The sequence below is a fragment of the Acomys russatus genome, chromosome 18 (genome assembly GCF_903995435.1).
Source record: "Acomys russatus chromosome 18, mAcoRus1.1, whole genome shotgun sequence".
Lineage (NCBI taxonomy): Eukaryota > Metazoa > Chordata > Mammalia > Rodentia > Muridae > Acomys > Acomys russatus.
The window spans coordinates 19,544,576-19,551,388 of NC_067154.1; positions in this window are offsets into that span (position 1 = coordinate 19,544,576).

A 6,813-nucleotide genomic window follows, 5' to 3' on the forward strand; every position below is an offset into this window, starting at 1 on the left:
TAAAGCTCATAAGACAATATGTGTTAAGTTGTGTGTGTTTGTGTATCTGCTGAAAGGTTCCTATCACTAAACATAGTAATGACTATAAAAACTCAGGTGCCAGCACTGTCAAGGATGAGTAGACACGTCGCATTAGCACTGACAAAGGAAAGCAGACTTGGGGAACTCAAGACTTGTGCAAAGCAAAAGGCAGATGAGATTTCATGCAAGTGGGACTTGGACCAGATACTGTTCCAATGATACTTTCAGCACACAGATTTGGAAGAGAAATGTAAGATAAGAAGGAAAGAAATAACTACATAAACCTTCAGATGAGTAAGATTTGCAATAAATGACTGAACATTATCGAAGCTAAGTTTCCTTCATGAACTTCAAATAGATGCACTCTGTAAAAGGCATTGATTCCATTATTTGCTAGTTTAGTTGAAAGTCTAAGTGACAGGAACTTTGAACAAAGTTTGAGTTCTAGTCAGTTTTTTTTTTCTTTTTGTTGTTGTTGGATGTATTTGTTTTTTGAAACAGGGTTTCTCTGTGTAGCCCTACATGTCCTGGAACTCACTCTCTCTGTAGACCAGGCTGGTCCTGAAATCAGAGATCAGCTTGTCTATGTCTCCTAAGTGCTGGGGTTAAAATGGCGCACCACTATGCCCAGTTCTAGTCAGTCTTTGTATGTAAATCAAACTGTCAGTTTGGGCTCAGATGACTGGAAATAGGAAATGAAAAAGCACAGGATGATTGAAGCATATGGAGAGTGGTAGGAATTAAAGAAGTAGGCCGGGATGAGATCACCCCAACACTTCAGTGAGTGTGTCTTAATTTGAGGAGGTAGTGAAAAAATCATCTCATGATGTTGAGGAATGCAAAGTCAGCAGACTTGCATCTGTTAACAATCAGCAACAGTAGCAAGAGGGGCCTGGATCAGAAATGACTAACAGCACAAATAAGATGCGGTGACTTGGATGTCTGTGGCACTTGAGACAGACACATGAGAATACGTGGCTGATATACACTGAGGCAGTAATGTGGGAAAAGGAGAGAAGGAAAGGGAAACACTCAGAAATATGCCGTGGCTTCAGCTGGGTAACTGTATGAATAACACTTTCATTTATGACATAGAGCACCAGAGGGAAGCAGGGGTTTTGGAGGTTATGAATTAAATTTGCAGATTACTTTGAGTTGTCACAGGATATGTCCCACAAGTAACTTTAAACCAAATTTATCTGGGAATTTAAAAATAGAAAACGACTCAAATAATCACTTGTGACTATGGACTGTCGAGTATGAAAATAAGGATGATGTGAGCCGAATGAAATACAACTTTAAGGCTTGTGATTTTTAAAAAGGAAACAGAAGAGCAGAGCATTGCGAAATAGGAAGTGTTCAATGTATGATGCAAGTTTTCAGAAAATAAGGGCCATAAAACTCAATCACCAGGGGCTGGAGGAAAAGCGTCGTCAGTACAGTATTTACTGTGTGAGCAGGAGTTTCATCCTCTGTATCCACATAAAAGCTGAAGTCAGGCCCAGTGGATATGTTTGTAATCCCAACACTGGGAGGAAGAGACAGGAGGCTTGCTAGCCAGACTCAGTAAACGCCTGGTTCTATGAGAGAACCTGTCCTAACCAAGAAAGTGGAAAGCAATGGAGAAAGGCACTGATATTGACCACTGGCTTCCTACACACACACACACACACACACACACACACACACACACACACACACACACACACACACACACATTTGAACATACATGCATAAACACACAATGCACTCATGCCTACAGAAAATTAAAGCCTGTTAATTGTCACCATCAAAAAAATTCCCTTTCTACAGAAGTGTCTCATTAATTAGAAGTCCTCATGGGGTGGAGAGTAGAAAGGAATGTGGTATTGAGCTACAGAATTTGCTGGAAAACTTAATTGCGTAATAGAGTAACTGCACACACAACCTTTTTAGAATTAAATAAAACAAGACAGTCAGCTACAGATACAGAAGGGACATGATTTGCTGCGGATATTTGGGCCAAGACGCAGGGAGTGTGACCTAAGAACTTCTTTTCTCTGCAAAGAAAATATAAACACAAAAAGTATCTCTCAATACAACTGACACGCAATCATTGTGTTCAAAATAACTGTAACTTGGAAAAAAGTTGTATCGGTGGGTCTTTTTTTCCTTCATTAAACAACGGCCAGACACACAGAGTAATGCACAGCCAACAGCAATAGCCTCATCCTTGAAGTCAGAGTAAACTTTAAAAACAGTGACAATAATATAAACGCACACATCCTACCCCAGGGTTCCCGTAAACACATCCAGCAAGCATACGCATCCTGTTTCCCGTTCATCACTGCAACCAAGCTTTTAAAAAACCTCTAATAGCAGTGCATCCGGTGTTTGTGTATATGGATTTGCATTATTTAAAGATGCTAAATGCAACACATAGCCACAGATATATTTCTATTTTGCATTTAATCCCTATATCCATACATATACACATCAGTACAGTGATAGTGTGAGCAGTGATCCTTAAAGTGCTGAGCTTCCATATATTGGTGGGATTTTCTATGAGTTCCTACAAAAGATATTGGATACATTATTGGTATAAATTTAAGAGAATCAAATGACAACCAATCATAAACCCGCTAGTGAGATACACTATGATATAGATTATATGTCATTGTCCTTTTATCCCAGCTTTTGAATAAGTGTGTATTTAGATTTTTGTCACATGACATAGTTTAAGTATCCCTGAGTTTCCGTCTGCTAAACACACACACACACACACACAGACACACACACACACACACACACACACACACACACACACACCTACTTAGAGAAATGTAAATACTAGCACTACTGTATTTGCTGTATTGCTGTATTGGGAGTTCTTGAGTGAGTCTATTTGAGCTAAAATATGTTCTGCCTAAAGACATACAAATATGTTCATTCACTTTAAATACCCTTCCTTTTTGCACAAGTAAATAACAGAGATTAATACTTGTTTATCTTCATGCCAACAAACACCATAGCTACTTGTAAAACATTGAATAGTGCCTCCTACTGGTAAAATAATTTCATTTGTTTTATAAAGCTCATCCATCCTTTGGGTAGCAGCAAACAAACAAACAAACAAACAAAAAAACTATATGTGAAGAGGGTCATGAAAAATTGGGCAAGTTGCCAGTAGCTTCTTAATGTATAACAATAAGCAAATAAGTGCAAAATTTAAATACACAATGAATCCAAAAGCATAGGCAACAAATAGGAAACTTGTTTTTGGAATGTCATAGTATATAATGCAAAGTATGGCTGCCTAAATTTATAAGCTTCAGACAAAATAATAGAGTGAAGAGTTAGAAATATCCAGTCTTTCTAAAAGTGTGAAAGCAATCTTTATTCTTAATGTTTCAAAAAGAAAAGCATACATTATATGAATTTGAAATTCTTTTTTTTTTTTTTCTATTTAATGACTTCCTTGAATGTGGAGGAATAAAATTTCATGCTGGGCTATGGGATGCACAGAAGATTAAACTAAACAAAGCTATCCAGGTGTGGCAGACCCCCACTGAGTGCTACTCTGCACTGGGCAGAAAGAACATCTCAATAGCCACACAACTCTCTCATACCTACCCCAGCACCAAATATAAAAAAAGAGTATTAGCAGAAAGTTTAAAGTAAAGTTTAAAGAGCTTTGAGTAGTCATAATGTCTGAAAGGAAATTAGAGGTTGTAAAACACATATTCAAGTCTTACCTCATCACAAATTATATGAGTCTAACCTTTACAAACGAGGCTCAGTTTCTCATTTGAACAAAAGGGTCAATACCTGACCTATTGATTTTATAGAAACTATAAAGGTACACTAAGACAGTATGTGTAAAAATCTTTTGTAATCATCAAAAAATGCAGACTATGAAGGAAATACATAAGAAATAAAAAATGTAATTGATCGTGCCAATCACTGCCTGCAGAACTTTCCACAGTTAATCCTCTGCTTTCTTTTAAGTTTTCACTTTTTTCCCTGAAATTTTCTGAATACCTTCAATACATTTGTTGACTGTTTTAAACAATCATACCTTTTAATTCCTAGGATTAAATAATTTCCTGGGTTATCTCTTATTCTTCAAATGCATGCATGTGTTGTGTGAGGGTCCATCCATGGACCTCATACTCACCCTAGTTTCCATCCCGACAATGCAATCTGATGCAAGAGGCTCAACTATCATTCCTTCATGGCCAACTTCCAAACCTGTTTTGTCCCAGGCTCCATTATAAGTCCCAGGACCATATTTTCAATCATTGACCAAATATTTCCACGTGGATATCATTCATTTTGGATAAGGTGAAACTTACTGTCTTTCCTCTAATCCCAACCCACCTCGTACCCTTTGTTCTTAATGCTCAGTCGCTGGGTAAGCAAAACTCAGAGAAATTTCTCCCTTCTGCTTCACCTCCCATGTTCATGATCTTGTGAAAGATCTATTGAACCTGCCTCCAAAATGTTGCTCTAATTTATCTGTCCTCAAAGCCATCTGAGATTCTGCATCCCCAACTGAGACTGTTATTTCTTTATAAAAAAATTCAGACTGTTTCTATTCAACATCTTTGGGTGCTTACACATGCATCTTATTAAGCAGGCTGTTCTATTTTGATGCCAAGTCATTGCCAAAAAGCACTCCAATTTTTCTGCCATATGATTTAGGATCTCTATAATTCATTTCCATGCTATCTGTCTAGTCCTCTGTTTATACTCTTCTCTGCCTTGAATAAGTTATAAGCTGTCAGTTTCATTTCCTAGTTCATGATGTTTTTTCTCTCTCTCTCTGCTATGACTGTACTTTGTCAAAAAAATCTGTACATGGGAACAGAATAGTGGTTCTCAACCTGTGGATTGGGAACCATTGGGGCTGAATGACCCTTTCATGGAGACCCACGACTATCAGAAAACACAGATGTTATGATTCATAACAGTAACAAAATTACAGTTATGAAGTAACAATAAAAATAATTTTATGGTTGGTGGACACTCCAACATGAGGAACTGTACTAAAGGGTCACAGCATTAGTAACGTTGAGGACCACTGGGCTAGAGAGATGACTCAGCGATATACAGTGTGTGCTGCTCTTGTTGGTTCTCAGCACCACAGCTTTCATGTAATTCGAGCTCCAGAAGATTTGACGCCTTCTGTCCTGTGTAGGCATCTGCACACATTTATGCACACAGACACACTGAGATATACACACATACATACATTTAAACACCCATTAAAAATCTGTGCATGTTTTGGGCCCATATAAAATATTGTTTTCTCCATAATAGCTCCTTTCTCCTGATCTCTAAGTAAAAATAAACCTTGCACATGCAGTACTCATCTGTTTTTTTTTTTAATTTAAATTTCAGTTGTAGAAACAGCATATCTCAAAAAGAAATTTTAAAACAGTGAGGAAATGTCCATCAAGGTTTCTGAAACCACAGAGAATAAGATAAAAATTCTGGGAATGAAAGAAACAAACAATGAAGTCAAAAATCACATTAGAAGCCAGGCGCAGTAGTGCACACCTGTAATCCCAGTACTCAGGGAGGCAGAAACAGGAGCATCTCTGTAAGTTCAAGGCCATCCTGGTCTACAAAGTGAGTCCAGGACAGCCAAGGCTACACCAAGAGTCCAGACAGTATAGGCTACACAGAGAAATCCTGTTTTCAAACAAACAAACAATCATACCAGAAAGCATCACTAACAGCCAAGACAAATTAAAAGAATGAATTTTTTGTGGGGGAGGAGACTAAGCTGAGACAATACTACATTCAAACACATATAAAGATTGATAAACAAACAATTTCAAAAAGTCTGGGGTACATTCAAAAGACAGAACCTAAGATCCAATGGAGTAGAAGGAGCTGAGATAAAGTAAAAAAGCATAGATAATTTATTCAACTAACTTATAGAAGAAATTCCTCTAAACTTTGAGAAAGAAATCAAAATGTAAACACAAAAGGCATTGAGAAACCCAAAGAGATGTGGCCAGAGAAATTCTCCACAACACACCACAGTCACAATGTTACAGCCAGAAAGCAAAGACTAAAAGCCAAGGGGAAAAAATCCCAGCTCATGTACAAAGTGAGAAACATCATAATAACATCAAATCAAAAAAAAAAAAAAAAAAAAAAAAAGAACCGTGAAGCCAGGAATGTGTGCAATTGGATATTTCAAGCTCTGGAAGAACATGACTGTTGTCAAAGTTTTAGAGCCCAAAAATATTTTAAACTGATGGATAAATTAAGGCAATTAGTAACAACTAAGCCAATATTTCAGACAATTCTTAAAGGAATATTAAATATATAGGAAAAAAACCAAAGTCTCATTAAGAAAAGACCATATTCCATGAGCGATCAAAAAGAGTTGGGAAGAAGGGAACCAGGTGCAATGCAGAAAACCTCTAACACTAGCAGAGGAGGAAGACCAGAAATACTATAATCTAACCAGCCAGAAAATCAACTCACAAGATCTTAGGGAATAACCCTAAGTACAAATGATCTCAAGTAAACATCAAAAAGACAACCCAAACCCAAAACTAGCTAAAAGAGATAAACAGAAGAAACAATTCACCAGGGAGACCCAACACCTGTAAGTATTCCTCTCTGAATATTAGGACTACAAAGTTCATAAGACCAGCACTGAAAGGCACAACACTTCCCACAATTCTGGCGCAATAATAAAGACACACATCGGCTCTTCCAATCTGAAACCGGCAAAGAATCTTGAAAGCTAAGTGACACCGCAGATCAACAGGAATGAGGTGGCGCCTGTCC